Source organism: Colletes latitarsis, chromosome 8 (assembly GCF_051014445.1).
Source record: "Colletes latitarsis isolate SP2378_abdomen chromosome 8, iyColLati1, whole genome shotgun sequence".
Taxonomy (NCBI): domain Eukaryota; kingdom Metazoa; phylum Arthropoda; class Insecta; order Hymenoptera; family Colletidae; genus Colletes; species Colletes latitarsis.
The window spans coordinates 21168570-21185200 of NC_135141.1; the positions used below are offsets into that span (position 1 = coordinate 21168570).

Below are 16631 nucleotides of genomic sequence, written 5' to 3' on the forward strand. Positions count from 1 at the left end.
TGATATTCTTTATTTTCGTCTTATTTTGGCCTCTAGAATCTCCCATTAAAATTTTTCCCAGAGGTGGTAGAATACCCTGTATAGTTCCAAAACTTAATAGTGACTTGATCTCTATAGAATGTCTAGGTCTCCATTAGGTTGTGATTAAGTAAAGCGTGCTACAAGAAGAAATTATGTATGTTAAAGGATAAAGAATAGGATACCTAGTCACGATCTGATGAGGATCTGGATATTTAATCAATAGAGGTCGAAACGTTCGCCAAGAAACTTCCACGCGGAGATCAATTTCTCCGTAGTTATGGCTGTATAATTTTCTCCAACTCTCTTCCTCCCATTTCGACTTTCTTTTGATCATAGTAATAACGTTAAACTCGAAATTCCGATAGTGGCTTTTCCTTTTCTCTTTTGTTTCAATATTTTAGAGATGACTGAATATTGTTTTGCATTCATGCAGCATTTTAACCGCCATTAATTCCGTTTCGAAAGACAAAGAGGCTGTGTATGCCATTAATCGCCAGCTGCTGCAATTCGCGATAGGAGAACGATATATTCTATCTCGAGTGTTGGGAACACTGACATTTGCCTCGCGGATACGACTCCTAGCATTCCTTTTTATTAGAATTGTGCCAGAGATTTCGAAAGAATTCTGGAAACCAGTAACCTCAAACAATAACTAATAAATAAATAAATAACAAGCAGCTTCAGATAAAAATTTCAAATAAAGAATAAAAAAACAAACTATTTATATATGTTACAAAATATGGTACGAGAACTGATAATAAAAATAAAATATTTAATACATTTTACAGTTAGGAAAATCATCTGCTTTGGATGTATTAGTTGTTTTGTGACATACTAATTTGCTATAATACACTTACGTACATAGTTCTCTTTTACTCATTCCCTTGTATCTTACTTACATCGTTAATCATTTTAACACATATGATTCATGACATCAAACTAATGACTCTGCAAGTATGGTTCGGAGAAAACAGGAATTTTATCGTAATTTATCAATTCAGACGGTCTCTTTACTATCGCATTAATACTGTTTTATTAATTATATACTAATTGCCTGTAAACTGGTAATATTTGCAAAGTTTTGAACGCCTTGATAACACGAAATGAAGCTACTCGACAACTTTTTGCCGCGAAACCATGGTCCCCGATTTTAAGTTGTAATTTGTTTCCAATTACCATGGATGATTCGAACATAATCCATAATGATGATCATAGTCGTCATAAACCAGTTATTGTTTTTCATTTAACGTTCCCGACCGACAGCTTATGGTCATTTTCAAAACTATAAAAAATGAATAATCTACATTGCTAAAGAGAAAAACATCAATTAATCAGAAGCGATAAACGTCAAGTTACTACGCAAATATAGTTATTAATCATTTTTCTCTCGTAACTCTGTTCGTTCTAATAAAGCATTTTATATACACTTTTGTAGCTAACTGAATAATTTGCAACCGAACAAAGCTATAAAGATTACCCTTGGAAGATATTCGCTACGTGAGAGGAATTCGCCTTTCCGTTCATAAAGTGTGTTTTTTATGGTAACCTTAATTAAGCAACTATTAACGTTTCGATTCTGTAGACTTTTCTTCCGCTTTATTCATGTGTAGCAGTCCAATGGAAAAAAAATATAATAACGTAACGTGAAGTGAGCATCAATATTTACAATCTATTATATTTACAATTAATTATGAAAGGTCTTGAATTAAATGTAATAAAAAATGATTTATTTTATTTCAACGTATGTCCAAGTCAATCTTATGGTAAATATAATAAAATCGAAGAAATTACGAGAAAGATCGTGACTCGGTTTCGTATTCGCGGTATTTGAGACGCAAACAAAGAATCCTGAGACGAATTCGCCTTTCCGCCCATAAAGTGTGTTTTTTATGATACTCTTAATTACTCTATTAACGTTTCGATTCTGTAGATTTTTCTTCCTCTTTATTCATGTGTAGCAGTCCAATGGGGGAAAATATAATAACGTAACGTGAAGTGAGCATCAATATTTGCAATTACATTTACAATTAATTATGAAAGGCCTCGAATTAACTCGAATAGAAAATTATTTATTTTATTTCAACCTATAGTAAATACGATAAAATCGAAGAAATTATGATTAAAATCATGACTCCGTATTCATGTATAGCAGTCTAATGGAAAAAAATATAATAACGTAACGTGAAGTGACCATCAATATTTACAATCTATTACACTTACAATTATTTATGAAAAGCCTCCAATTAACTCGAATAAAATATGATTTATTTTATTTCAACGTATGTCCAAGTCAATTCTATAGTAAATACAGGGTGTTCAGCCATCCCGGGGAAAAATTTTAATGAGAGATTCTAGAAGCCAAAATAAGTCGAAAATTAATAATACTAATTTGTTGATGGAGGCTTCGTTAAAAAGTTATTAACGTTTGAAGTTCCGCCCGTACTGAATTTTTTTCTAGAAAGTGGGTAAGATTTCGGGGGTAGGTCTATTCATCAAAAATTATTGTAATTGACTTCTGCAACTGAAAATAATTTTTCCAGAACAATTTGAAATTTTTTAATTTCGCCGAACAATTTCAGCAGCTATGCCCTGTCGATTTTTCTTAAAAATTAGTTTTTGATTTTTAGTAATTTTGTTTGACGCCTTATGGAAAAGTTGTCTAATACTTTTTTGTAGGTACCCATGAGGTCTACCTCAGAAAAAAGTTTCATTGTAATATATTCACTACTGCAGGAATTATGACTGTTTGAAAATTTGACCATTTTTATGAGGTTTTTTTAACTTTATGGGGTCAAGGAATAACTTTTTCAATATTGTTAGAATTCCTACATATTCTTCACTAAAATACGCGTCGTTTACCGTTTGAAACATTAAAATTCTTGAATCCGTTCAGAAGTTATGACGTTTTAAAGATTCGAATGAAATATCTGGGGTACATTTCTGTGGCCATACATTATATTTTCGTTTAGGAATTTTTTTTCTCGAAAGTGCGTAGGATTTCGAGGGTATATCTAATGACCAAAAATGATTGTAATTGGCTCCTACAATGAAAAATAATTTTTCTAGAACGATTTGAAATTTTATTTTTGTCGTCGAAAAATTTCACAACATGAATTTTTTTCTCGAAAGTGGATAGGATTTCGAGGGTATGTCTAATGACCAAAAATGATTGTAATTGGCCGGCACAATTGAAAATAATTTTTCTACAACGATTTGAAATTTTTTTTTTGTCGTCGAAAAATTTAGGCACCTACCCCCTGTCGATTTTTCTTAAAAATTCCTTTTTCATTTTTAGTAATTTTGTTTGACGCCCTACAGAAAAGTTGTCTAATACTTTTTTGTAGGTACCCATGAACTCTACTTCAGAAAAAAGTTTCATTCAAATATATTCACAATTGTAGGGGTTGTGGCTGTTTGAAAATTGGACCATTTTTATGGGGTTTTTCTCATTTTGCGGGGTCAAGGACCAACTTTTCGAATATTTTTAGAATTTCTACATATTCTACACAAAAATACGCGGCGTTTGGCTTTTTGAACATTAAAATCGTCCAATCCGTTCAGAAGTTATGGTGTTTTAAAGATTCGCATGAAAATTCGGGCAGACATTTCTGTGGCCATACATTATATTTTCGTTTAGGAATTTTTTTTCTCGAAAGTGCGTAGGATTTCGGGGTATGTCTATCCACCAAAAATGTTTGTAATTGTCCTCTGTAACTAAATATAATTTTTTCAGAATGATTTGAAATTTTTTAATTTAATTTTGTTAATAACCATTTAATGAAGCCTCAGTCAAGAAATTGATATTCTTGATTTTCGTCTTATTTTGGCCTCTAGAATCTCCTATTAAAATTTTTCCCATGAGTAGCCAAACACCCTGTATAATAAAATCGAAGAAATTATGAGAAAAATCGTGACTGTATTCATGTGTAGCAGTCTAATAGAAAAAAATATAATAACGTAACGTGAAATAAGCATCAATATTTACAATCTATTACATTTGCAATTAATTATGAAAGGTCTTGAATTGAATAGGATAAAAAATGATTTATTTTATTTCAACGTGTGTCCGAGTCAATCGTATAGTAAATATAATAAAATCGTGACTCTGTATTCATGTGTAGCAGTCCAATGAAAAAAAATATAATAACGTAACGTGAAATAAACATCAATATTTACAATCTATTACATTCACAATTAAATCGGATAATAAATGATTTATTTTATTTCAACGTGTGTCCAAGTCAATCCTATAGTAAATATAATAAAATCGTGACTCTGTATTCATGTGTAGCAGTCCAATGAAAAATAATATAATAACGTAACGTGAAATAAACATCAATATTTACAATCTATTACATTTATAATTAAATCGGATAATAAATGATTTATTTTATTTCAACGTGTGTCCAAGTCAATCCTATAGTAAATATAATAAAATCGAAGAAATTACGAGAAAGATCGTGACTCGGTTTCGTATTCGTGGCACTCGAGACGCGTCGCAAACAAGCTCTTCAATTTCGCTTCTGAAGTCGGCGAGGAGCGAGCCGCGACCGGGAAACGATCGGCCTTTTTTCCAGCGCTCGTTTCCTCGAAGCAGGTGATACGCTCCGCGACATCGAGCTTCGCGAAAACGAGGCTGCTTTGCATTCCGTGGCGAGTGAATTATGGGCAACGGGGGTGCCGTGGCGCGTCGAGCGGAAAGAAAACACGATCTCTCGTTACGCGTCGCTAAAGAACAAGAATAAAGAGAGGATCGGAGAAACGGGGGAAAAGACGGAGAAGGAAACGGGGGAGACTGTGGAAAGGACCCGTGGAGCGCGACGAAACAACAAAGAACGGGGCAACGTCGACCACCGCGGCGAAGTAGGATGAGGGGGAGGGAGGGGGCCAAGGAGGAGGGAGAGGAGGAATGATCGAGCGACTTCTGCGCGAAAGAAAAGTGGAATCGCCTAGACTCGATCCTTCCGCGAGCCACGGCTAGGCAACCGACCGGTAGTCGACCCTGTAATAACCACCAATAACCGACCAGTTCTGTAATCATCGTTCTGCTCGATCCATCAATACGTTTTGCTGCTAGCGGCGAAGACGCCTCGCGATCTCCGTGAAAATAGACGAGCATTTTAACTGCTACGGCACTGGGCACGTTTATTACCGATGCACGGGTTGGAACAAATCCCTATGAACCTTTTGGATTCTCAAGACAACTCTAAAATATTTGTCTCCTCTATTTATTGGGAAGAAGTAACAGAGGAACGAAAAAAGCGAACACCACGCCATGGTTGTAACATATTCTCGTGATTTGTCCATAGCTTCCGCGCGAAAAAACAGTACGTGTGCAATTTTCTGGAACGTTCCAGGGAAAAAGAGAAAGTTTTCCTTCAAACGTTCGAAATGACCACGTACTTCAAACAAACTCGAACATTCCGAACAAAACCATCAGCTTAGATCCACTACATATAACAGGATGTATATAGTCTCCAATTAAAATTTTTCCCAAAGATGGCCGAACACCCTTTATTCTACTATTTTTATAACTTTTTTTTTTAAATGGACCGATACATCATTTTATTCACCTAAGAGGCATGAAAGACGAATACAATGACCTACAATTTAAAGTCATTCAGGGTTGTTACAAGGCAGTATGAGGAAAAATATTGTAAGAGATAGGTGTAACCACGTATTTAAAAACGTTCAATTGTATTTGATTATCTGTCGTTGTACTGAAATAAATTCAAGAATGTACGCGCAGGTGCACAGAAGTATCAGACCATCCTGTAATTTCACGATAAAGCATAACGAACTATTTGACGAAGTACTGCGAAACGTAAATTTCGCAGAAAAACGCAAACGTCGTGCCAGTTTCACGGATAACACGTTGAGGAGAAAAGAGACCGTGCTTAGCATGCGAGTAGCGTTGTAATTGGCACGTCTTGCCGAGACACCAAATGCTCTTTCGAGGTTAGAAGTGCAATGCACTGTTGCGTTCACTGTGCACCAGCAGAATGTTTATACCCATATAACGGTCACCAAGGAAATGTCTATGAATAGATATACCGTATTTTTAAATTGCGTTAAATCATCTGTGATCGAAATATCCCGACGTTTCGTGCGTACGCATTTTAAGGTTTAGAAACTACTAATATAGGGGGAAAATATTAAAATGGACTGCCTTGGGCCACTTTCGTAACCGCTGATAAAATTAATGTCTCGCGTCTTGTGAACTATGTTCATCGTTAAATCCGTAGACCAGTATTGTGTATTAAAAACAATTTAAATGAGCTTAGAGTTTTCTGTGGGAAGGAAATGTATCTCACACTATAAACAGTACAATAAAAGACAGCGTCTAAAACCTTTTGAGTCGGTTAAGGTGTCGAATTGTTAATTCAAAATATGATTTTAGCTGTGAACTCGTCGGACCCATAAAAGTAAGCGCACGTTCGACGAAGGAAAATCCGACTTTCTCTTTTGCACACTAATTTCAAATACGTTGCACATTCTGATCGTCAAAAAATTCATCGTGGTCGGATAGTTTACACTTTTCTGAATTACTATGTATGCACGGTTGCAAAGGTAAACTTTATAGAACGGTGTTCTACAAACCAAGGGGTGTAATTCTGAAGAAACGTTGGGGGTGGTAGTAGAACATTTTTAATGTAGAAAAATATGGGCAATTTTAAACGTCTCTTTTTGAATCTAATTTTTAATAAATGCTTCAATTTCTAAATTTTACTTTAAAAAATTATACGAACATGTCACCTAAATATTCATGACTTCTCGATTTGTATCGCATTATTTGTAATGTGGAGTGTGGTAAATATCGTTTATTTATTTATTAATACCAGAATTTTGCACCTATTTAATTTCCCAGGAGGCTTTATTTAAATAATTGTTTATATTCGATTAAATATTTGATCAATCAGAATCAACTTAGAGTAACATCAATAAATCGCAATAAATATGACACATAATATTGAATTTCACGTAAATAATTATTTCTTGAATCTATTATAGTATGTTTCGGTCTTTTAATTTTTTAATTCAAATAATTACTGTAATTTACCACAGATCTTTTAATTGAGGAATATTACGTTCAGTAATCATTCGAAGCAGATATTAACATTTCGTGCGTTAAAACTTCGATTCATAATCTCTTTATATGAATGGAACAAATGCAACCGGTGATCAAATTTACATTTTTGCACAATAATTACGAGAAAAACGTAAATATTTCCCTTTCAAAATTTCCTTCGTTGTTATACAATGTATCTAATGAACGCAGATTTGCATCTTTCACGATTTGCACGGGAAATCTATGTACGTGTCTGTACACTCGGTGGCCCATCAAAAACAGAACAGCTAATTAGTGCCTCTGTCGTTAAAGATGGGAAAAAACTGTTCGAGACAAAAGTTAATTAGCTCCGCAAGGAGAATAAGATGAAAAGATAAAAATCCTTTCCAAAGACTTTTTTTTCCAAAGTAATCGAGAATGCCGAATATCTTCCCACGTGGGCACCTGTTTCTACATAGGTTTAAGACACTATTTGTGCAAGCTTTAATCCCACTTGGTGCACCATGTCTATACTCATTGAAAGACATTTATTTATTAGGTCATCCCATAAATCGTTATTTGATTAATTAATGTTTCTTGAGTAGAATATACAGGGTGTTCGCTGGGAAAAATTTTAATGGGAGATTCTAAAGGCCAAAATAAGACGAAATTCAAGAATACTAATTTGTTGATGAGGGCTTCGTTAAAAAGATATTGACGTTTAAAGTTCCGTTCGTACTGACTTTTTTCCCAGAAAGTGGATGGGATTTCGGGGGTAGGTCTATTCACCAAAAATTATTGTAATTGACTCCTGCAACCGAATATAATTTTTCTAGAACGATTTAAAATTTTTTAATTTTGTCGAAAAATTTAGGCACCTAATTAGATTTTCGGTAAGGAATTTTTTTCTCGAAAATGCGTGGGATTTCGGGGGTATGTATAATGACCAAAAATGATTGTAATCGACTCATGCAATTGAAAATATTTTTTTTAGAATGATTTGAAATTTTTTAATTTCGACGAAAAATTTGTCCACTTCCTGAATTTTTTTCTCGAAAGTGGATAGGATTTCGGAGGTATGTGTATTCACCAAAAATGATTGTAATTGACCTCCGCAACCGAAAATAATTTTTCCAGATCGATTTGAAATTTTTGAATTTAATTGTTAATAACTTTTTAACGAAGCCTCCATCAACAAATTGGTATTCTTGATTTTCGTTTTATTTTGGCATTTAGAATCCCCCATTAAAATTTTTCCCAAGGGTGGCCGAACACCCTGTATTGGATACAATTATTTTAAATAATCAAATTTTATGATAAAAAAAATGAATTTTTATTACAGATAATGGAACATGTTTCTAGTTTTGGCCACGAAATAGTGCTCTCCAGACGACCGTGCTTTGGTCTGTTCTTACCCTATTATTATATTACACTTTTTACCCGACCACTGGACGGATTCAAGCAAAACCACGTACGCACCACATCCGCGCGTATCGTACGGCGAATGCATTCGCACGAAGGGGTCATTCGATACTCGCTTATCTGGATAACCCTCGTCTTGCACAACTGTGTCCTTAATCTTGAGCTCGGTGCAAAGAGAGACTCGGCAAAGCTCGATTTGCATGTACGCGGCGCCCACAAAAAGGCGGGGTGGCCGAGGCGGAACGTTACGCAACCAGACGACGAACGGTTGCGCCAAGTGAATGAAACTGGCTCCTATCCACGAAACGAACCCTAACAAGTGAGCCGCGACAAGCGTCACACACGCACCGATCTTGATAAAATGTTGTAACCGAGGGAATCGGAAAATATTTTACGCTAAAATTAACCCTTTCGACGCCGCAGTCCGGAAAACGGCTTTGCGTGGCCAAATTCCAATTTTTCAACACTCAGAAATAATTTTTCCTCGATACCGAGCCAATAAAACAGTATAAAATGTTTCTCTGTGTAAACAAATCATTTTCACAAAATTATTAACCCCCTGACGTACCGATTTCGAATAATTTTTCAAACGTATACTATTTAATTTTGTTTAAATTTGTTCGTACAATGGCCACGAAAAAGAATAGATTTACTAATTCCTCGTAAATGTAAAAATGTGTTAATTTTAATATGTAAAACCCGATGACAAATGAGTAACCTCATAATTTCAGTAATGTAACTGTCGGGCCAATAAAACAGTATAAAATGTTTCTCTGTGTAAACAAATAATTTTCACAAAATTATTAACCCCCTGACGTACCGATTTAATTTCGAATTATTTTTCAAACGTATTTAATTTTGTTTAAATATGTTCGTACAATGGTCACGAAAAAGAATAGATTTATTAATACCTCGTGAATGTAAAAATGTGTTAATTTTAATATGCAAGACTCGATGACCAATGAGTAGCCTCATGATTGAGAAAGAATTGTAACGAGTCAGACATGTTATTGTACGGCAAGATGTTAAAACAATGTTTTCTAAGGAAGGTTAATTAAGAAATTATGTTCATTCGATACCGTTTAATTGTGCTTTATGGCATGATTTTGTATCTTTATACAGGATGTTCGGCTATCTCCAGGAAAAATTTTAATGGAAGATTCTAGAGACCAAAATAAGACGAAAATCAAGAATATCAATTTGTTGAATGAGGCTTCGTTAAAAAGTTATTAACGTTTAAAGTTCCCTTTGTAAAACGGTAATCTGCGACAATCTACGTGCTACAGCCGGAACTTTATACGTTAATAACTTTTTAACGAAGTCTCAATCAACAAATTCGTATTCTTGATTTTCGTCTTATTTTGGCCTCTAGAATCTCCCATTAAAGTTTTTCCCAGGAGTGGCTGTACACCCTATATAGCTTTTCCCAATTGCGTTAGACATCCTGTACACCGTCCAAGTCTCAGAATTTTTTAATTTCCGGATGGGGTATCGTTCCTTGTTAGTCGCGGACAGGTAATAATGGATTGCACGGGACGTTGGAGGCGTCTTCGGAGAATCGGGACTACGGTTTTCGCAACGAAAGGATATTTCATGGATGCTCGTGTTTCAACGGACACGCTCTCTCCGTGAGAAAATAAGGATACCTGCGAAATCAGCCGCGAGAGAAGGCTTCCTTTTATTCTGAGGCGTAACGGACTGACGGATAGGATTATAGTGCTATTGAATTACCTCGCCCGTTCGGTCGTTGATAGTCGGGTCTCAGATTCGAAACTGTACCTTCCACCAAAAACAAAGGGAATGCGTCGTTATCCAATTAACAACGCGGAGGCGCTGTTAAACCGAATTTTCTCCCTGCAGATTATACGTAATGAGAAACGAGATTTAGGTGTAACCCACGATGCTATAGATTTTAACACTTGGTCGAGTTTAATGACGTTCATTTCACATTTTTATACAAATTCAACACACTTATTCCAAAGAGATAACACTTTGTTATTTGTACCAGTCATTATAAGTCTAAGTAAAAAATTAAAAAAAAAAAAATGAATTTGCCACTTATTCTGTACTGCACAAAAAATCATTAAAAACAATATGCACTGACGATTTTTTCAATGAGAAAACCTATACACATATACATAGGATTGGCAAATGAGTATACAAGGTGTTCAGCTACCCCTGGGAAAAATTTTAATGAGTGATTCTAGAGACCAAAATAAGACGAAAATCAAGAGTACTAATTTGTTGATGGAGGCTTCGTTAAAAAGTTATTAATGTTTAAAGTTCCACTCGAACTGAATTTTTTTCTCAAAAGTGGGTAGGATTTCGTGGGTATGTCTGACCACCAAAAATTATTGTAATTAACCTCCGGAACCGAAAATAATTTTTCCAGACCGATTTAAAATTTTTTAATTTTGTGGAAAATTTCACACATTCTCGAATTTTTTTCTCGAAAGTGGGTAGGATTTCGTGGGTATGTCTATCCACCAAAAATTATTGCAATTAACCCTCGGAACCGAAAATAATTTTTCCAGAACGATTTGAAATTTTTTAATTTTGTCGAAAAATTTCACACATTCTCGAATTTTTTTCTAGAAAGTGGGTAGGATTTCGGGGGTATGTCTATCCACCAAAAATGATTGTAATTGAGTCCTACAACCAAAAATAATTTTTTCAGAATGATTTGAAATTTTTTAATTTAATTTTTTAATAACTTTTTAATGAAGCCTCAGTGAAGAAATTGATATTCTTGATTTTCGTCTTATTTTTACTTGTAGAATCTACCGTTAAAATTTTTCCCAGGGGCGACCGAACATCCTGTATTTGTATTTCTTAAAACAATAAAGGAAGCGACGTAACTATCGTTTCCTCAATTCGTTCGTCAAGGATTGATGACGCTATTGCAGTCAAGTGAGTAGGAAATGACTAATTAGCATTTATTTAAAACCGAAGGTTTCAGAAATTGTTTTATTATCAAATAATTATTCGTTCGAACGAATAGTGTAATATAAACATAAACATGCTTGCATCGACTCCATACAGAGCTACAAAGGGTCACTAAGAATATTTACTTGTTATATGTTATTTTTTTGTTGGAATTCCAACATTTCCCATCCACCCAGGTTACTGCTAATCGGTGAACCAATCGTGGTACACGGACAGGGTACGAGTTAATTGCCCAAAATTATAGCACGAAAACGTCTATAAAACGTCTTGTTTGCTACAACGGTTGCGTGTATTTAGATTTCGCTTACTGTAGCCAGAGGATTGCCTTACGTATCACAGAACTGTAGTCGATACACGGATGTGTAAGCGATAACGAGTACGGCCTTGTATGTGCTCACGCTGGACGATTAAGTCCGAGAACTTGTTACACGAATACGTGCACGATAACGACGTTAGTTTTGTTGTTTATACTTGGTCGCGGACGAGTAACAAAATAATCGACTTTGGTCTACGCAACAAACCCTTTAACACTTTGACTGCCACCTCACCAATTTATGGGTGACAGGATTTACCCATTATGATGCTAGAAAAATGAATTCTCAAGACGTTGAGAGTAATAAATTTGGATAGAATTTCTGAATTTTAACAAGGTTACGAAAATAAGTAAAAACAAATTTTGAGGTTATGTAGCTTACTGCAGAATATTATACGATTTTGATTTGCAAATTATGCAAACCTTCATTTTGAATTTATATTTTTGTAAGTTACTGCTTAATTTATATTAGACTATTGCACGTATCAAGGAACGAAAGATACCCGCGAGGTACACATCGTTTCGCAGGAATCGTACGCACAGTGACCGAAAAGCGCGCGAACGAAAGCAAATGTGCACGCGGCGGCGTTACGTAAGCAGCGAACAGTACGCGTCGCGGCAAATAAAAGAATCATTACGGGGCAGACGTAATTCCCAGAAGCAACAATAATTCGACGTGGCAGCATTCCGTTTCGCGAAATCGGAATCAACTGGACGCGCTACTGGAACACGCCCGCGCGAACGCGATCCGCTAATTTCGAATGTACCGTAACGCGTTGATGGCGAACTTTGAAACGAAAATAAAAATCGCCGATGCAATCGCCTCTGCGCCGCGGCGTTATCGCGAGTCCGTAGCTGCACGATGATGTTTGCCTAAACTATTCGTAGCCCGTGCATTCGCGCGAGAGAAAGAGAGAGAGAGAAGAGGAGTGGGGGGAAAAAGAGACTGGGGAGGGAGGGAGACGCTGTCTCTCGTTCGCTCCTCGTCTCCCATAGCTCGCGGTCGATGATCAAGACGGGAACGTGTATGCGTGTGTAAGTGTGCACGTGCGTGTAATAATGCGCAGCAGGCACAGATGCTGTTGACCTTGCGTTAAAAGCGCTGTCGAATCCGTGTACAGGGATCTTGCAGCTGTCGCGTTTCGCGTTAATGCTAGAATCTCTGCGTTAGCGATACAAGCAAACGGCTATTGCAAGGGCGCACAGCGGGCCAAGAGACCCTCAAAAACTGGTCAAAATTGAGTTTGCGTGTTTTCGCGAACGTTTGTCAAAACATTTTATGTCGAGCTGGACTGGACGCGAGACCAGCTGGAATGAAATACGATGTCCAGCTCGACATAGAATCGTAACGAGGTAGTTACAAAAACATCGAAACAGTTGTTCAATCGGTTGCTATACTACGTGTAACAAGAATGCTGTACCAGTTTTATAAAACAGTAAATATCCTGCAGCGAAAAACATTTATTACGTCCTCCACAGTCAAAGAGTTACAATTAAAACAAACTGCTTGGAATTACATTTCTGTACATTATTTTGTTATATCGAACGAAATCCTTCATTTACCACATTTCGATTATAAAATAGTATGATCCTCTGCAGGAGTGATATTGAAAAAGATTAAAAACGTAGTGTGACTAGAGAAAAAATGGAGAATTACAAAATGGCTTCCCTAGACATGAAGTTTATATTATAGATGTCTCTGCGTTCGGTCTCACCGTCCCCATGCATCAACGTTCTAGACACAAAACCATTATCGTCCTCATCCGTATAATTTGGAAGATTATGATTAATGCGACACTATTATTTCTTGGTTTCCTATATCTTTTATGTTTTACTTAACACGTTATCATAATACAAGTAACCGCGTTTTAGTTTCTTCGATTCTTTTATTATTTTGTATTTATTAGATCTTGTTGGTATACTTTCTACTATTTTTTTAAAGGGTGAATTTAATTTTACTATTCTTCTACAGTTTGTAATATTCTATTATTTTCATCAATTATGCATTAAATAATTTGTCATGACAGTTCATTATAAAGAGTTTTTGTATATACTTTAAACGGTGTGTAAAGATTACAGTGTCTGTGATATGTGGAAAAATATTAGGAATTTGCCAAGGCAGCTTATCGTGTGCTGCATGTTATTTGCGTAAAATACAATGCTATTATTAGGAACGTACTAACGCGCAGTTTTGCTAGCTTCTACGGTCGGTTGATCGATTCTTGGAGAGTATAGCTTCAAAGCGTGTCTCTGCAGTAAGCCTTTAAAGTAAAGGGGAGATACCCTTGAAAACATCCGTCGAAGAATCATCAAAATACGGTCATTTTTTAAATGTATCCTTTGGTAACTAAAATCTAACATGTATGTATTAAAAAATTCTTATTTACATAATTCATCGTTAAAATTAGCATTTCATTCTCAAATTTTGAAAATAATCACATTAGTCACTTTATATCAGAAATAGGAAGAATTCTCTCGCAAATATAATGCTTGAATTTACGTGTTTCAATTTATTTATAGGACAGAATTAGTCAAACACCCAAGGAATGGTGAACTACTGCAAAAATTTTATATTGTTCGCTTTTTAAAGAAAAATTTTACATTGGGTTCCATTAAGGGTACCATTAACAAAATATGGCGCTTCCAAATACTCGTTAACGATGGCACAAAAGAAATTTAATGAACACCGATATTGGTATGATAACAGGCGATTTGTCAAAAAAATAGAAGGAATTGCGATACATTAACAGTGACAAAATGAGAGTCTAACAGTACAATCTCTGTTGCTTAAAGTCTGATGTAATGCCATGTGATATGGGTGAAATGGAGACCTTCTCAATATCCTTGATATTATTGTTCGAACAGTATTGTAATATCCTTCTATAACGCGGATACTAAGTACTCTATTACAGTGTAATGTTCTTAGAATGCGTGCACATTGTTTGTAAACATCGGTCTACGACGTTCAATTCGAGGTTGAGCAAATTTAAATGAAATATAATAATAAATGTATTACCTAATATGGCTAATATGATTTAAAAAACACCACGAAATATAATTATACTAATTTCATGGTTATGAATTTCTTCTGATATCATTCAGTTTATGGCTTGAATATTAATACAGAGTGTTAAGCCACCCCTGGGAAAAATTTTAATGGGGGATTCTAGAGGCCAAAATAAGACGAAAATCAAGAATACTAATTTGTTGATGGAGGCTTTGTTACAAAGTTATTAACGTTTAAAGTTCCGCCTGTACTGAATTTTTTTCTAGAAAGTAGGTAGGTATTTCGGGGGTAGGTCTATTCATAAAAAATTATTGTAATTGACTTCTGCAACTGAAAATAATTTTTCCAGAACAATTTGAAATTTTTTAATTTCGCCGAACAATTTCAGCAGCTACGCCCTGTCGATTTTTCTTAAAAATTAGTTTTTGATTTTTAGTAATTTTGTTTGATGCCTTATGGAAAAGTTGTCTAATACTTTTCTGTAGGTACCCACGAGCTCTACTTCAGAAAAAAGTTTCATTGTAATATATTCAATATTGCATTTGAAATATTTTAATTTCGTCGAAAAATTTCACACCTCGAATTTTGTTTTCGAAAGTGGGTAGGATTTCGGGGGTATGTCTATTCACCAAAAATGATTGTAATTGATCCCTGCAACCGAAAATAATTTTTCTAGGACGATTTGAAATTGTTGAATTTAATTGTTAATAACTTTTTAACGAAGCCCCCATCAACAAATTGGTATTCGTGATTTTCGTCTTATTTTGGCCTGTAGAATCCCCTATTAAAATTTTTCCCAAGTGTGGCCGAACACCCTGTATATTCTTAGTTTAAGGCTATTATTAAATTGAGGGTGTTTATGACTAAGTGGTTAATGAAAATTTAAAGTATAATTATGTCAAATTGCAGACTGCTTCGTAGCCAAGATGAAGAATTAAATTCCCCTTCAACTCGACAAGTTACTAACTATATAATGCTTCAGGGAAAAGAATAAGAACAATAATACGAGTCTTCTGTGTTTCCTTAACGTTTCCCTCGCAAAGGATTAAAAATCAAATAGAAAAAAAGCAAATGTTACTGTAACGTAAACGTATGTACCACGAGCTAAAAATTGTTTATCGATTAAAAATGTTTAGGTCTGGTCTAGTGAACCGAACACACGAGACGTCTCACTGTTATTCGAAAAGATGTCCAGTTGAATTTGAACGTTCCGTCACGTGAATCCCGATTTCGAAAATATTCCACGGGCCTCGGAACAACGACGGTGAACCTGGCCGATTGAAAAACCGTGAGATTTTCACGATGGCTGCCACTTTGCCCTCTTGCCGATGGAATAAGTGTGTCACGGCCAGCCGGTAGTAGGAACGACGCTCGTTCAGTCGAGCCAGGAAAGCTTCTGTGCCGATATACACGACCGAAAGGTGAGTGTACAGCAAAATGCTGCCTTTGTACGTGTACGTAGACATACACGGGGGAACGCGGAGGGAGAAAAAAAAGTACTATTCTATATAGAAGCGATACACAGGCGAACGTCGTTGCAGGTGGAGGAGAGGTTATTACGAGCATCGCCTCTCTCTGTCTCCTTTCCCTTCTCTTGCCAGCGACGTCACCCGCCTTCTCGCTCGCGCTGGTTTTCTAACTCGTTCCCTCGATGTGCCAGACTCGTTTAACCTTTACGAGCCGGGAGTACGACACAACAGAGAAAGAAGAGAGGACTGCACCCGGGGAGCCTAGCGCGAAAGGATCGGTCGTCGCGATGAGCTGACCCTACCCAATAGCGTTAAGCATTTTTAATTTAGCGAATTCGAAATTCCTGTACACCCGTTCATCGAGTCCGTGAAACGTACGTATAGCTCGCGGAACGGGTAAACAAG

General features: G+C 35.9%; 1 protein-coding gene across 4 annotated transcripts in view; it reads right to left on the minus strand.

Annotated features, from left to right (window-relative positions):
- LOC143344622 (uncharacterized) overlaps window positions 1–16631 on the minus strand; it is a 132098-nt gene that overhangs the window by 91931 nt on the left and 23536 nt on the right. The gene's annotated exons all lie outside the window — the stretch shown is intronic.